We start from the raw sequence: 17,312 nt of genomic DNA on the forward strand, positions 1-17,312 counted from the left end.
GGCCTGCGGGCCGAATCCGATTGTCTCGTGTTTTTGTTCAACCCAGGAGCTAAAAATGACTTTTACATTTTTAATGGTTTTGAAGTACCAAAAAAATGATTTATTTTGTAAGAAACAAAATGACATAAAATTCAAACCTCAGCGTCCATGAAAAGTTTTATTGGAACAGCAGTGCTCATTTGTTTCTGTATTGTCCGTGGCTGCTTTGCAAGACAGCTGCAGAGCTGAGCACCCGTGAGGGGCTGTGTGGCCCCCAAAGCCTAGGCGCTTCACTTTCCGTACGTTCACAGGAGGCACGCTCAGCCCTGGCTGTTAAGGAGGTCCCTTGGTTTGCAGAGAGCAAGTCTTGGGGTGGGGGTGGGAAGGGCAAACTCAGGCCCGAGGAGGATTACCACCCTGGGAAGCTTTCCAGCCCAGCTGAGCTGCCTCAGGGTTTGTCAGCTGGCGGGAGAGCCCCCAGGCCTCTGTGGTTGAACTTGCTCTGGGATAGAGGGCTCCCGGCTGCAGCCCTGGAAACCAGGTTTGTCCCACAGCACCCCTGGGAGCCCTAACTGCGCTGTAGCAGGGTCCCCCACGGGGCCACAGACTCCCAGCGGAGTGGTTTCTGCTCCTGGTTACCCATTAACTGGCTAGTCCTCACGTAAAATTTCAAGGAAGTCAGGCCTGCTTGTTTATTGCCAGGTGGATCCCTGGTAAGACCTACCCTATCACTTGCAGCCTGGGGAAAAGCATCCTGGAGAACCTTTATGACAGCTGTGGCTCCAGGCAGTGCTTTTCAAACTTTAAAACAAAAACAAACTCAACCCTCAGTAAGAAACATATTTTACATGGTAACAAATTTGCCCTTAGTACAGTTAACCCTTAACACAAGTTCACCCTTAATACCTTGATGCATTCTTGCCACTGTCAATTCCTTTCTTCTTGCATCTCTCTTGAAAGAAAAGCTTGCTAGAAGATATATTTTACAGAGACTATTGTGGAAAGTCTCAAACACAGAAAAATAGAATAATAAAATTGGCTTTCATGTACCAGTCCCTGAGCTTCAAGATTAAAGTTTTGTCCAACTTGTTTCATCTCTTCCCATCCTTTTTTCCCCAGAATATCTTTCCTATTTTTCAAAAATTATGATAATGAAAAAAAAATCATGAAACACTGAATTGATTTTTTGACCTACTAATAGGTTGCAGCCTGTTGCATGTGCGTGCAAGTCCCTTCAGTCGTGTCCAACTGTTTGTGACCCTATGGACTACAGGCCACCAAGCTCTTCTATGCATGGAATTCTCCAGGCAAGAATACTGGAGTGCGTTGCCATGCGCTCCTCCAGGGGATCTTCCCGTACCGGGAATTGACCTCCATCTCTTACATCTCCTGCATTGCAGGCGGATTCTTTACTGCTGAGTCGCAGGGGAAGCCCTGAAACCTATTAGTGCAATATAAATGTGTTTGATGGCATCCAGACATATCTGTCTCTTCTCTTTTCAGTTCAGAAAAGGTCATCCTTCGCTTACTGGAGGAGGCTTCTGGCTCTCAGTTGCCATGACCCTCCTTGACTTCCTTTGACTGAAGTCAGAGCCCTCAGCCTCTATGGGCAATAAATACATGTACCTGTTTGTTATTATCTGATGTGCATTAAATTCTTGGTAAATAACTCTGATAACCTGGGAGAGCAAGGATTCCAGAAATACATTTGCTTCATTGACTATGCTAAAGCCTTTGACTGTGTGGATCACAACAAAATGTGGAAAATTCTTAAAGAGATGAGAATACCAGACCACTTTACCTGCCTCCTGAGAAACCTGTATGCTGGTCAAGAAGCAACAGTTAGAACCGGGCTAGTTCCAAATCGTAAAGGAGTACATCAAGGTCAAGGCTATATATTGTCATCCTGCTTATTTAACTTATATGTAGAGTACATCATGCAAAATGCCAGGCTGGATGAAGCACAAGCCAGATTCAAGATTGCAGGGAGAAATATCAATAACCTCAGATATGCAGATGACACCACCCTTATGGCAGAAAGCGAAGAGGAACTAAAGAACCTTTAGATGAAGGTGAAACAGGAGAGTGAAAAAGCTGGCTTAAAACTCAGCATTAAGAAAATGAAGATCATGGCATCCGGTCCCATCCCTTCAGGGCAAGTAAATGGGGAAACAATGGAAACAGTGACAGACTTTATATTCTTGAGCTCCAAAATCACTGCAAACGGTGAGTGCAGCCATGAAATTTAAAGGCGCTTGCTCCTTCAAAGAAAAACTATGACCAACCTAGACAGCATATAAAAAGCAGAGACATTAATTTCCAACAAAGATCTGTGTAGTCAAAGCTATGGTTTTTCCAGTGGTCATGTATGGATGTGAGAGTTGGACTGTAAAGAAAGCTCAGCGCTGAAGAATTGATGCTTTTGACCTGTGGTGTTGGAGAAGACTCTTGAGAGTCCCTTGGACTCCAAGGAGTACCTCAGATTAGCACTCGAACCCAGCCAAAGCCCACAGTACCTGGTTTCAGGACCCAATGAAGCTCAGATTCTTGGTGTCTCATCGCAGAAAGAATTCAGTGAGAGACAAAGTGATAGGTTCAGTTCAGTGACTCAGTCGTGTCCAATTTTTGCAATCCCATAGACTGCAGTAAGCCACCTTCACTGTCCATCATCAATTCCTGGAGCTTATTCAAACTCATGTCCATCAAGTCGTTGATGCCATCCAACCATCTCAAACCTCTGTTGTCCCCCTCTCTTCCCACCTTCAATCTTTCCCAGCATCAGGGTCTTTTCCAATGAGTCAGTCCTTTGTATCAGGTGGCCAAAGTATTGGAGTTTCAGCTTCAACATCAGTCCTTCCAATGAATATTCAGGATTGATTTCCTTTAGGATGGACTGATTGGATCTCCTTGCAGTCCAAGGGACTCTCAAGAGTCTTCTCCAACACCACAGTTCAAAAGCATCAATTCTTCGGTGCTCAGCTTTCTTTATAGTCCAACTCTCACATCTATATGTCATGTGAGTGTATGTTCCTCAGTTCTTTGTCTTGTCACAACAAAGATTTGGAGCGATGCTGAGAAAGATTGAGGGCTGGAGGAGAAGGGGATGACAGAGGTTGAGATGGTTGGATGGCATCACCAACTCGATGGACGTGGGTTTGGGTAAGCTTCGGCAGTTGGTGAAGAACAGGGAAGCCTGGTGTGCTGCAGTCCATGGCATCGAAAAGAGGTGGACAGGACTGGGTGACTGAATGACACCCTGGGCGGGAGGGCGGGAGGAGGAAGGAGCTGGGGATAGGAAGAAGACTTCACTGTTGTGTTTGAATTTTGTCGCATGTATATTGCTTTGAAATTTTTTTTTAAAAATATTTCCAACCTACACAAAGGTGTCAGGAACAAATGTAACACCACCAAGCCCACATACTCGGCCTTCCTCCCATTCTCTCTTCTGTCCCCCTCCCCACAGACAGCTGCAGCTAGTCTCTCTACTGCCCAGTGGAGTGGATGAAGCCAAAGAAATAGCATTCAGGGCAGCCCTGAGCTGAAAGTTACTTGCTATCTTGTAGGCTGCCCCCTCCCAACACTGTCTGCCAGCACCCAGTCTTTCTATTTTGAAAATCCCACATGTCATTTGCTTGTCATGGCTCCTGGGTCTCCTCCCATCTGGGACAGTTCCTCAGTCCTTGTCCCTGGGGCAGTTGTTTTGTAAGCTATTCCTCACTTTGGGTTTGTCTGATGGTTTTTTTTTTTTTCCCTTACTAGATTGAGGTTATGCGTTTTAGGCAAGAATACCACGGAAGTGATGGTGTGCCTGGCTCGGGATACCACATCAGGTGTTGTGTCAATTATTGCTCATTGCTTTTGTTGTACTTCACTTATGTTCCTTTTTTTTTTTTTTTTTTTTAACAGATTGAGGGTTTGTGGCAGCCCTGCATCAGGTGCCTCTGTTGCACTGTTTTTCCAACAGCGTTTGCTCACTGTGTTTCTGTGTCAGATTTTAGCAATTCTCACAATATTCCAACTTTTTCTGTATTATATTTGTTTCGGTTGTCTGTGATCAGTGACCTTTCGTGTTCCTACTACCTCTCACTAAAGGCTCAGAAGATAGTCAGCACTCCTTACAATAAAGTATCTTTAAATTAAGGTATGAACATTGTTTTTTTAGACATAGTGCTATTGCAAACTTAATAGACTAAGGTATTGTGTAAGCATAACTTTTATAGGCACTGGGAAAATAAAGTGTGACTTGCTTTATTGCGATACTTGCTTTGTTGCAGCAGTCTGGAACCCAACCCAAAATATCTCCCATGTGTGCCTGTACTAGTCATGGTAACTTTAACTTTGATCACTTAAATGTGTCCTTGAGATTTCTCCACTGTTACTGTTTTCCTTTGTAATTAATAAACATCCTGTGGGGAGAACCTTTATGACTATGTAAATATCCTGTTTCTCATGGTACTTTTCCCCCCTCTAAGTTTAGATTAGATCATACTTGTTTGCAACAGTTATTACTATAGTTTTTACCAAACGGTGGTTTTTCTAAATATTACTATTATTCTTTCTACATTGGTTCATTGGAATTCTGCTGTAAAAAAAAGAGCTGTCTCTTTCCCCCATTTATTTATGTATTCCTTTATTTCTATATTTGTATGGACTTTTGAGTGTTTTTTTCATTCTATGAGTTATCAGTTCGGTTCGGTCACTCAGTGGTGTCCAGCTCTGTGTGACCCCATGGACTGCAGCACACCAGTCCTCCCTGTCCATCACCAACTCCCCGAGTTTACTCAAACTCATGTGCGTTGAGTAGGTGATGCCATCCAACCATCTCATTCTCTGTCGTCCCCTTCTCCTGCCTCCAGTTTTTCCCAGTATCAGGGTCTTTTCCAATGAGTCAGTTCTTTGAAACAGGCGGCCAAAGTATTGTAGCTTCAGCTTCAGCATCAGTCCTTCCAATGAATATTCAGGACTGATTTCCTTTAGGATTGACTGGTTGGATCTCCTTGTAGTCCAAGGAACTCTCAAGAGTCTTCTCCAATACCACAGTTCTAAAGAATCAATTCTCCTGTGCTTAATTTTCTTTATAGTCCAACTCTTCACGTCCATTCATGACTACTGGAAAAACCATAGCTTTGACTAGATGGACCTTTGTTGGCAAAGTAATGTCTCTGCTTATTAATATGCTGTCTAGGTTGGTCATAGCTTTTCTTCCAAGGAGCAAGTGTCTTTTAGTTTCATGGCTGCACTCACCATCTGCAGTGATTTTGGAGCCCCAGAAAATAAAGTCTGTCACTGTTTCCATTGTTTCCCCATCTATTTGCCATGAAGTGGTGGGACCAGATGCCATGCTCTTAGTTTTCTGAATGTTGAGTTTTAAGCCAACTTTTCACTCTCCTCTTTCACTTTCATCAAGAAGCTCTTTAGTTCTTCTTTGCTTTCTGCCATAAGCGTGGTGTCATCTGCATATCTGAGGTTATTGATATTTCTCCCAGCAATCTTGATTCCAGCTGTGCTTCCTCCAGCACAGCGTTTCTCATGATGTATTCTGCATAGAAATTAAATAAGCAGGGTGACAACATACAGCCTTGATGTACTCCTTTCCCAATTTGGAACCAGTCTGTTGTTCCATGTCCAGTTCTAACTGTTGTTTCCTGACCTGCATATAGATTTCTCAAGAGGCAGGTCACGTGGTCTGGTATTCCCATCTCTTGAAGAATTTTCCACAGTTTGTTGTGATCCACACAGTCAATAAAGGCTTTGGCATAGTCAATAAAGCAGAAGTAGATGTTTTTCTGTAACTCTCTTGCTTTTTCAATGATCCAGCAGATGTTGGCAATTTGATCTCTGGTTCCTCTGCCTTTTCTAAAACCAGATTGAACATCTGGAAGTTCATGGTTCATGTACTGTTGAAGCCTGGCTTGGAGAATTTTGAGCACTACTTTGCTAGCGTGTGAGATGAGTGCAATTGTGCAATAGTTTGAGCATTCTTTGGCATTGCCTTTCTTTGGGATTGGAATGAAAACTGACCTTTTCCACTCCTGTGGCCACTGTTGAGTTTTCCAAATTTGCTGGCATATTGAGTGCAGCACTTTCACAACATCATCTTTTAGGATTTGAAATAGTTCAGCTGGAATTTCATCACCTCCACTAACGTTTTTTGTAGTGATGCTCCCTAAGGCCCACTTGACTTTGCATTCCAGGATGTCTGGCTCTAGGTGAGTGATCACACCATCGTGATTATCTGGATCATGAAATCTTTTTTGTACAGTTCTTCTGTGTATTCTTGCCACCTCTTCTTAATATCTTCTGCTTCTGTTAGGTCCAGACCATTTCTGTCCTTTATTAAGCCCATCTTTGCACGAAATGTTCCCTTGGTATCTCTATTTTTCTTGAAGAGGTCTCGAATCTTTCCTATTCTCTTGTTTTCCTCTATTCTTTGCGTGGATCACTGAGGAAGCCTTTCTTGTCTCTCCTTGCTATTCTTTGGAACTCTGCATTCAGATGGGAATATCTTTCCTTTTCTCCTGTGCCTTTCGTTCTCTTCTTTTCACAGCTATTTGTAAGGCCTCCTCAGACAACCATTTTGCCTTTTTGCACTTCTTTTTCTTGGGGATAGTCTTCATCCCTGCCTCCTGTACAATGTCAGGAACCTCAGTCCATAGTTCTTCAGGCACCCTCTCTATCAGATCTAATCCCTTGAATCTGTTTCTTACTTCCACTATATAATCTATGGGTAATAACCCATTACTATCACACCTTTATTTTTGCTCAGACTGTACCACATTCAGCTATTGGGAACATCTTCAAGTTGGTCCCTGTGCCTGTGATGTACCCCATCTCCATTTGAGCATTTCTTTATTGTCTGACACAAGATGTTCCAGGCTCATCTTGTACTTCCCCTGTTCCAGCTTTGGGATCAACCCTTTTTCTAGGAGGTCTAGTTTGTTTCCAGAGAAGGCAATGGCACCCCACTCCAGTACTCTTGCCTGAAAAATCCCATGGACGGAGGAGCCTGGTAGGCTGCAGTCCATGGGGTCGCTAAGAGTCGGACACAACTGAGAGACTTCACTTTCACTTTTCACTTTCATGCATTGGAGAAGGAAATGGCAACCCACTCCAGAGTTCTTGCTGGAGAATCCCAGGGACGGCGGAGCCTGGTGGGCTGCCGTCTATGGGGTCGCACAGAGTCGGACACGACTGAATCGACTTAGCAGCAGTAGCAGCAGTTTTTTTCACTGGAGAACAATATTTAGAAAGTAAGATCTAGGCATGAGTCAGATTCAACTTGGTTAAATGAAAATGCAGAACTGGGCTGGCATTGGGACAGCTTGGGAAGGAGAGGGGCAAAGTGCAGGGTTGCGGAGAGAGGCAGGGGGACACGGAGACTGTGGGACTGAGAGTGAGTCACAGCTTGGCCCCTCAGTCCTTGGCTGGAAGCACCTGTGGGGCCCTGGCCTCTGAGCAGGCGAAAGGGTAAATTCAGAGCAGCAGTGCCCCTCAGTCCACTGGGCTCTACACAGAGCTTGTCTCTGGGAGTGGAAAGGGAGAGAATAATTTTTCTTTTTCTCTCTTGGCTCAGTACTATGTAAAAATTTTTTTAACCATAGCATCTATTATTTTTAAAGCAGTACAGAAAAGATCAACTATACTTTTTTTTATAGTAAGCATTTTTTTTTAACAATGTTTATATTGTTTCCTTTTCTCAAACTGAGGAACAGTGGAGGGGTTCTGGATGGATTGTTACAGCAGCGTTCACCCACCACAAAAAGTGTTTGTGGGTGGTCTACCTGCACTTCAGTTCTGAAGGAGAGGGGCTTTCCTACTCTCCTGATTGTCACCCAGAATTAAAAATATATGTTACAAAATGTCCTACCATAAAGACACACACTCAATTTAAAATTTCACAACATAATAGCCGTGTTTTGTGTGACATTTTCTACCCAATGCAGGTTATTTCCCAGTACTTTGATTTCAGAACATACTAGCGAATGCATCAGGACCTGCAGTTTGAAAAAACACCCCTCTAGGCTGACTTGTTCTTGTGCATGGGGGGAAACAGAGGTCCTAAGAAGGGGAGTGAGTGTCCAAATGGCTGTGGCTTTTCAGGATACATTTACTTATAGCATTTAAAACTGCTTTTTTACAGCTGTTGGGGAGAAATAGGTCTGAATAATAAGACTAGATTTTTTTAAAGTGTCCAGAGCTAGATGAAAGTAGGCCAACAAGGATCATGAACCAGAGACTTCCTGCCCTTATTCCATAGTCTCAAATTCCTAATGTTGGAGGCGTTTGGCTCTTTAAAATAAATGTTTTGGGACTTTAGTAGTCCAGTGGTTACGAATCCGCCTGCCAGTGCAGAGGACATGGATTTGACCCCTGGTCCAGGAAGAGTCCTGATGCCATGGAGCAACTAAGCCTGTGCGCCGCAACTCCTGAACCTGTGCTCTAGAGCCTGCGAACTGCGACTCCTGAAGCCTGTGAGCCTAGAGCCTGTGCTCTGCAACAAGAGAAGCCACCGCAATGAGGAGCCCGAACACTGCAGCGGTGAGAGTAGCCCTGGCTCACTGCAACTAGAGAACGCCTGCATGCAGTGAACGAAGACTCAGTGCAACCAAAAATAAATACAATTTTTAACAACAAAATAAGCATTTTGTCCTTCACCTACCCACGCATCTGCTTACTCAGCAAATATACACAGCTCGTCCTCGGCAGAAGCAGGCATGCAAGGTGAAGCTGGGGTGCTTTCCCCTTGAGGTGCTTTCGGTCTCATTGGGAGGCAGCTGTACAAGCAGCCACAGAAGACCTTGCAGTGACAGAGATGAATAGGGTGAGAGTGAAACTGTCAGCCCGGCAGGATGGGAGTGTGACTGTTGAAAAGTCATCCTTCTGAGCCTCAGTTTCCTCCCCTGTAAAATGGAGCAGTGAAACCCTGCCTGCTTGAGTTGTACTGAGCCTGGGAAGGGCCTCAGAAGAGCATTGTCGGGAGGCCTGTGGAGGGAGTCAGGGGAGGGGAGGAGGCGTTCAGCAGGGAAACTGCAGGCCTGAAAGGTGGGGCTGGTTGAGGATTTGGGGGCTGGAGAACAGGGCATGATGAGAATAACAATGAGGGGTTGGAGATGCAGAGGCCCCAGCATGGAGGCCTTGACTGCCTGCCACACAATGGAGTTTAAACTTCATCTTATGGGCAGGGAGGCCAATGAGGTGCTCCGTGAAGCGTTGTTGAGACAGACTGGGACTTGGGACCCTTTGCTGCAGTGCTTCCATCTGGACATATATCTCCAGAGCAACCAAATGCAAAGAAACTGCAAGGGACTAAAAATAACTATATACATGTGCTGCTGCTGCTGCTGCTGCTAAGTCACTTCAGTCGTGTCCGACTCTGTGCGACCCCATAGACAGCAGCCACCAGGCTCCCCCGTCCCTGGGACTCTCCAGGCAAGAACACTGGAGCGGGTTGCTATTTCCTTCTCCAATGCATGAAAGTGAAAAGTGAAAGTGAAGTCACTCAGTTGTGTCTGACTCCCAGTGACCCATGGACTGCAGCCCACCAGGCTCCTCCATCCATGGGATTTTCCAGGCAAAGTACTGGAGTGGGGTGCCATTGCCTTCTCTGATATACATGTGCAGTTGGGACAAATTATGGACAATAAGAAACAAAAAGACCAAAAACCCCAACTGCCACTTCTGAAGAGCTGGGAGCAAAAGCAGGGGTCCAGAGCAAAAGCAGCGTACAGCGCATGTTCCCTGCACTCAACACCACCAAAGGCGGTGGGCAAACCACGAAAGCCACCCCTCTGGGCTGACCCTCACCTCATATAAGGAACCAGCTCACTTGCAAGAGAGCAAGGGAACCCATTACTTGTTCTTGCTCCCTCTTGCTGCAGTAGGGCCCCAATAAAGCCTTCCTGAATTTCTTGTCTGGCCTCTTATCAATTCCTATTGACTAAGGAGGCCAACAACCCTGGTCTGTTACAGAATGATGTGGCCAGATCTGTATCCTTTACACTGACTCAAGAGATTCCTGCAGCTGTAAGGAGACTGGTCAAAGTCTGACATCATACAGCACTTGGAAGATAGCCTATGGAGGTGAGGCAAGAACAGAAAAGGGAAACTGGTGTTTCCAGTGAGAGGAGACAGGCTGAGGCATGAAGGCAGTCACAGCCTCTCCCAGCCAAGTGCAGGGACCATCTGCAAGAGTCAGACCTGCCCCTGATGTCAGACAGAATTCTCCAGCCCTCCAGCTGTGGGACCGCCCTGGAGAACTGCTGCAGGCTGAGCCCAGGAGCTCAGTCCCTGAACCCCCGGGGCACTTGAAGTGGAATGTCACAATGAAAAGACAGGGTGCTGCACCACAGAGAACCAAGTTGGAATCCTGTTTCTACCACCTCCAATTTAGGTGATTTTAGGAAAGTTAGTTTATTTTGCCCTGGACTACAATTTCCTCATTGTCAAATTCAACAGGGAGATAAGTGTGAATGAGGTAATATGTTTAAAGTCTGTTGTAAGCCCCCAGTAAGGAGTCACTCTTAATGTGATCTCATAGGCTTCCTGTCATGATGAGGAGGCTGAGGTCAGAGAGGTTAAGGTTAAGGGACTGTGTAGCCCAAGCCTACACAGCTGGCAAAACCAGGACTCCAGCAGTGGTCTGACTCTCTGTACCTGGTGTTCCTACCAGGAGCTCCTGCTGCTCCGGGCTCGGTTCCACAAGAGGAAGCCTGGCCGGCTGTACCCAGCCTGAAACCGCGTGTACCTGGTAACCTCGTCCCAGGGGCCACAGTGCGCAGGAATGAGTCACCACAACCCATTCCCGCGAGGAGACCCCCCTCCTCCCCAGCCCGCTTGCGGCCCAGACCTGGTTGCCAAGCAACAAGACACAACACACATAAACACACTGCGATCCCTCGCTGTAAGCGTGAGGCTGTCTTTGGCGCTGCTGTCTTTCCTTTGCTCCTCCCCGCCAGCCGGGGCCCTGGAGCGAAGGTTTGACCCTCGGGCTAAAGGCTTCCAGACTGGAGTGAATGTGTATTCCCTTGTGTGGGTGTGGGGCTCTGCCCTAGCGAGGAATGGGACGACGCTGCACAGGGCAGGGTGCAGGGAGGGGCAGCCGAAGGCGTGGGCGGCGGCAGGCGGCGTGAACTTTCACCATTTCGGCCCGCGGAGGTGGTGCCCAGGCAGGACTTCCTGAGTCTGAACTGGAGGATAGCAGGGTGGCTCCGCGATGAGAGTGCGTGCCCATTTCCCAGGCACGAGAAGCTTCTGATGCCCCGAGGGCGGTGACACCGTCCTGTGTGGGGCTCGGAAGCTCCACAGTCCCTCCTTTAGAATCTGCCACCCTGCGCTCTCCTTACTCCACCACTCAGTTCAGCTGAAAACGTCTTGAGAGGGTGGCTCCCCTGGGTAGCCTCTTGCCCACACATTTTGCCTGCATGGTCAAAGACTGTGTGCGTGGTTAACAGCTCTTATTTTAGATCTGCTGTCCTACTCAGGCACTGAACTGGGGGCTGCATATGTATCATTCCATTAACCCTCACAGTGACATTGTAAAGTAGGTATTTAAAAATGAGTTTTATTAGGCTTAATTTACAACAAAATCCAGCAATTTTATGTATATAATTTGATGAATTTTGACAAAAGTATACAAGCTTTTCACCACCACCACACTGCAATGTTCATGACATATTAAACAGAACATTCCTATTATCCTTCTGCAGACAAGGCTCCACTTTTGGCTCCTGGCAACCACTGATCACTATAGCTTTACCTTTTCTGCTGCTGCTGCTAAGTCGCTTCAGTTGTGTCCGACTCTGTGTGACCCCAGAGATGGCAGCCCACCAGGCTCCCCCGTCCCTGGGATTCTCCAGGCAAGAACACTGGAGTGGGTTGCCACCTCCTTCTCCAATGCATGAAAGTGAAAAGTGAAAGTGAAGTCGCTCAGTCGCATCCGACTCTTATCGACCCCATGGACTGCAGCCTACCAGGCTCCTCCGTCCATGGGATTTCCAGGCAAGAGTACTGGAGTGGGGTGCCATTGCCTTTTCTAGAATTTCATATAAATGGAATCATGCACTGTAGTCTTTTGTCTAGTTTAACTTAGCATAATGCTTTTGAAAGTCATTCAAGTGAGCCCTGGTTTTTTTCTTTCTTTGCTAACCAGTTGACGAATATTTGGGTTGTTTCCAGTTTGGGGCTATCATAAAAAAAGCAGCTGTGAACATACGTGTGCAAGTCTTTGTGTGGACCTATGTTTTCATTTCTCGTGAGAAAATTCTAGGAATGGAATTGCTGATTCATTCAATGCTATGCTATGCTATGCTAAGTCACTTCAGTCGTGTCCGACTCTGTGTAACCCCATAGACTGCAGCCCATCAGGCCTCCCTGTCCCTGGGATTCTCCAGGCAAGAACACTGGAGTGGGTTGCCATTTCCTTCTCCAATGCATGAAACTGAAAAGAGAAAGTGAAGTCGCTCAGTCGTGTCCGACTCTTAGCGACCCCAAGGACTGCAGCCTACCAGGCTCCTCCATCCATGGGATTTTCCAGGCAAGAGTACTGGAGTGGGGTGCCATTGCCTTCTCTGGATTCATTCAATAGGTGTTATTATTATTATCATCTCCTTTATGCAGATGAAAGATTGAAGCTCAGAGAGGTTAAGCAGCCTGCCTGAGCTCACAGTTTGGCAGAAATTCAAAGTCAAGTCTGACCTGTATGCCAAGTGGCCATCCATAGGAAACAGGTATTTATTGAGTTGAAAGTACTTCCTTGGTCAGTAATCAGTGTAGCAATGTGTACGTGGCCTGAATTCATCTGCACTCAAGTGCATAGCTTGACACTGAGCACAAGTTGCTGAGCACAGCATGTACACAGGGACAAAGGGCACCCCTCGTGGCCACTGCAGTGCTGACTTCTGGAAGCCAAAGTGGCAGAGCTGCAGGGTATTTGTGTGCTGAAGACAGTGTTTGCCAGGTTTCTCCATCGTAAAGTTACTATTTCCCCTTTGTAATCAATAATTTGAGAAGAGAAACTTTGAAAGTAAGTATTCTATTTCTCATCACGCTTTCACCCACCTGTTTGAATATGCAACATGAATTACCTAACTCCACCATTCCTTTTACTTATTAGCTGAATTCTTCTGCTATGGAGGTTTTCCCTTTATGTGTCAGTATGACTCATGGGTTATTTTATAATATGGGATAGAATTCACTGTTTTAATGTTCAACATGTCCCATATTTGGCCAGCAGCAGTTCCTTTACGCTGACTCCTGACATGCCTTTATGGTCTTCTGGGCACTTCCTTACTCTCTGATGTAAGATGGTCCAGGGCCTCGCACGTCTGCACCAGTCCTGGTCCTGTCCATGGAGAACGGCATTCAGAAACCCTACCAGGGCACTGAATATACGCATCATCACTGGGATGTCTGACTCACAGGCCCCCCTCAGGCTACCGGATCTTATGGCAGTAGAGTTAGGTGAAAGGCAGGGCACTGAGACTGGACTGGCAAGTGAATGCTCAGCAAAATCAGCCATCAGCCTGTACGGGAATTTATAGTAAAAGCCTGGTTCAGTGGCCATGGAAACCCAAGCCAGACCAATCACAGTACGGTTTCTCTGCTCAAAAATGTCTCTATAACTTTATAAGCCTCTGGGGGTAACATCTTGCAACATTTCCTGCTTTGGTGTGAATTACTTCCAGGGCAGAGGACATGAGAGCTTGGCTCTCAGGGATGGTGGAAGAGGGTTAGGGAGAGTGGGGGAAGGATGGTCTCAGGGGCTCCAGATAGTCAGCTGTGTATCCCACGGTGTAGAAAACAGCACAGATTTCTCCTGGCACAGACCCTGTTCTGTGCTGCAGGCTGACTGGCCAGTTGGCTCATCAGGGCCTGAGCATTGGTGTGAACTCCAGGAACGAGAGGTGGTGACTCACAACGTGAGGCCATAACTACACCTTCCGGTTCTGTTGGGTGCTCTCCATTCCGAAGGGCCGGCTGGCTCTGTAGTCTCCAGGGAGGGGCATGCTGGGCTTCTTGCGGGCAGCGGGTGGGGACAAGTGCTGTTGCCCAGTGGCTTTCACATGCATTAACCCACTGTGTCCACCACAACCCTGGGCCAGGATGCCTTCCCGTCTTCAGATGAGGATGCTGAGTGAAGTGGCCGAGAAGGCAGACACCAGTGTCTGCCAACTCCAGTGTTCTGTATGGTTCAGGCTGGCCCGAGCTACCAGGCCTGGCCATTGCAGAATGACTACCATTTGAGGGCACAGGGAGCCCCACTCTCTGAGACGGGTCTGAGCAGTCTGGAGGGCCTGAAGGCTCAAGTGGGACACTGAGCTCTCTCTGCTCAGCTTCAGCCAGGCTGGTCTATAGTGTAGAACCAGTTGAAGAAAGGACACCAACCCTTGTGACTTGCCTTGCAGAAATCGCTTGTGGAAGGAGCTATGTCACACTGGGTTGAGGGATATGGTGAACCTTAAGGAGGGATATGGCTAACTCTTCACTCACCTCTGCTAGTGTCAACCCACTTGATGGTATACCATTGGGGCCTAGGGTCCTGCAAAGCAGATCTGAGATGGGGCTGGGAAGGCTTGGACAGAAGGACCATGGTTTCAGGAATGGTGAGGCTGAACCTGGAGAGCAGAGCCCTGGTGCTGGGAGGTGCACAGGGCATTAGGCAAATGGAGAGAGCCGGCATCAAGGAGCCAAGTGAGACATCAGGAGCAGAGAGGGCTGGACAGGCAGACTCTAGTTCAGGGCTGCTCCATTAGATGTCCCAGGGGCCTGGTGCAGCCCAACCTTTCTCTGACAGTTTTTCCTCATAGGTGAATGAGGTATTAATTCTGCAACCTACTTCATAGGATGTTTATGAAAAATAACTAATAAAATTTGATAAAGGAGAGTGAGGTAGAGGTAGATAGAGAAGAAAAAAGTGGAACGGAAAAGAAATAAGAAGCCAGTGTTAATAAAAACAGAGGAAGGGAAGAAGCAGCCAATCCTTGTTTTGTTGACAAGTCAGAAGGGAGGAGGAGCCCACGGGCAGTGGTTCGGTTGGGGGCTGCTGCAGTGGTGGAGGCCACCAGGAGGCCCCAAACAAACAGCCACCTTCTTAAAAAATGATTATTATTGTTCACAGTGTTGTTGTTGTTGTTTAATATTTATTTGACTGTGCTGGGTCCCAGCATCTTCAATCTTCGTTGTGGCATGCGAACTCCTGGTTGCAGCATGCAGGATCTAGTTCCCTGACCAGGGATCAAATCTGGGTCCCCTGCCTTAGAAGCACAGAATCTTAACCACTGCACTACACCAGGTAAGACCACACAACTTGATGTTTTCAAAGCGTATCTTGGGGGACTTCCCTGGTGGTCCTGTGGTTAACCATCTGCCTTCCAATACAGCGTTCAGTTCAGCTCAGTCATGTCTGACTCTTTGCGACCCCATGGACTGCTGCACGCCAGGCTTCCCTGTCCATCACCAACTCCCGGAGCTTGCTCAAACTCATGTCCATCGAGTTGGTGATGTCACCCAACCGTCTCTTCCTCTGTTGTCCTCTTCTCCTCCTCGGTGTTCTCAGGTTCAATCCCTGGATGGGGACTTAGGACCCCACACGCCTTGGGGCAATTAAGCCCACGAGCTGCAACTAGAGAAGCCAGAGTGCACAACTGCTGCAACTAAGACCCGATACAGCCAAAAATAAATAAAAATACAGTAAAGAAAAAAGAGCATATCTTAATAAGACTGCCCTGGTGGTCCTGTGGTTAAGATTCTGAGCTCCTAATGCAGGGGGCTTGGGTTTGATCCCTGGTCAGGGAACTAGATCCCACATGCCACAAGGTACAGCCAAAAAAAAAAAAAAGCATATCTTTTAACTAGATAGTCTTAGAATGCACCAACTCATATAAAACATAGGATTTAAGTACCTCTGGGTTCTTTTCCAAAACAGGATATTCTCCCCCAATGGTAATCCATAATATTCTTTTGACCTTGTAAGCAAAATTCGATCATGCTGGGCAAGGGCTAACAGAATATAAAAGGGACAGTCGTTATGTGTATGAGCTTCACTTCTCAGATCTAGCTGAGCATTGGGATCTCCTCTGGTTGCTCTCATGGCTCAGACACTAAGCGCAAAAAAAAAATCTCTAATGTGTCCCATGGTACACAAGAAGCTGTCACTGGCTCTACATATATCCATTTTATGAACATTTTTCATTAAAAAGGTTAGAATAAAGGTAAAACTTTAAGTATATATGCCAGCTGTTCAAATTTGCTTGCAAGTATAAGGGAAGATAAAGTCAGACTACTTATGCTGTGTAAGTGAAAAAAGTAGGACATAAAATTACATGTGAAATTACTTAAAAACTATCTAAAAATGTATCTAAAAGTAAAAAAAAAACACCCCTACAACAAAGCTCCACACATAGAGAAAAGATGGGATGGAAACAGAGCTACACAATGAATTAGAGGCTTTTCTCCCTTGTGTTTTCAACATTTTCTATTAGTTACAGGAAATATACTACAATTTTAAAGAAATGTACGTATTAGCAACAGATAAATGAAAGAATTGGAGATGATCAGGATCACAGAAAATTCAAGATAACCCCTCTGTTAGAAATCCTTCATATGCCCTTTCACCAAACTCAGAAAACGTAAAGGGCTATTCTAAACAGCAGAAATCCCAGAAATGAGTTTTCTTTGATCGTGGAAGCACTGTGCACTTTTTATCAGAAGATTTACCTTGTTAATGTTTTGCTTTTTAAAACAGCAAAGTTGAGTTTCAACCGCAGCTGCCCTGAGGATGACAAGGATAACAGATCTCCCACAGAGCATTTACACAGTATAAGATAAGCTTAAGGGGTCCTGCTCTGGCTCTCCACATCCTGACTCTCCAAGCACTTCTCAGGTACACCCCATTGGCTACTACACAACAGCCATCCATTCCTCGACTCCCTTGCAACCTCACCCAGGTTTCTGTCCAGACATGGCCTGGCAGTGTTCCCAGTCCCAGGGCGGGCCTCCTGTGGGCTGAACCCTTTGTGGTAAAGCTGAGTCCTTTGCAGGCACAGACACAAGGCCCAGCTCCTACCAATGAGATGCTTTTAGGAGTAGGGTAGGTTCATCTACTGGCGACAAGTATTTACTCTTCTCTCTTGTGAAAGTATAGAGCCCTGGGAAGAGGGCTCTGCTTCCAGCTCCACCATTCCTGTTTTTCACTCTCCAAGAAGGCCAGGAGGTATTCCAGGATGGAGGAAGGGATGAAGACAGAGGGGCAAGAGCAGTGGTCTGTTAAGGAAAGATCTCTGAAAGCAGGTACTTGGACTAGACATTTTCATTTATTTCCTTTTAGACAGTACTTA

The 17,312-nt window shown here is 46.3% G+C and overlaps 1 long non-coding RNA gene across 1 annotated transcript; it reads left to right on the plus strand.

Annotated features, from left to right (window-relative positions):
• Nucleotides 1-2,162: 2,162 nt before the first annotated feature.
• On the plus strand, nt 2,163-4,119 carry LOC113880708. Its single transcript, XR_003507806.1, has 2 exons — nt 2,163-2,205; nt 3,886-4,119. It is a non-coding gene; the product is annotated as an uncharacterized LOC113880708 (long non-coding RNA).
• Nucleotides 4,120-17,312: the final 13,193 nt, after the last annotated feature.

The sequence above is a fragment of the Bos indicus x Bos taurus genome, chromosome 2 (assembly GCF_003369695.1).
Source record: "Bos indicus x Bos taurus breed Angus x Brahman F1 hybrid chromosome 2, Bos_hybrid_MaternalHap_v2.0, whole genome shotgun sequence".
NCBI classification, from domain to species: domain Eukaryota; kingdom Metazoa; phylum Chordata; class Mammalia; order Artiodactyla; family Bovidae; genus Bos; species Bos indicus x Bos taurus.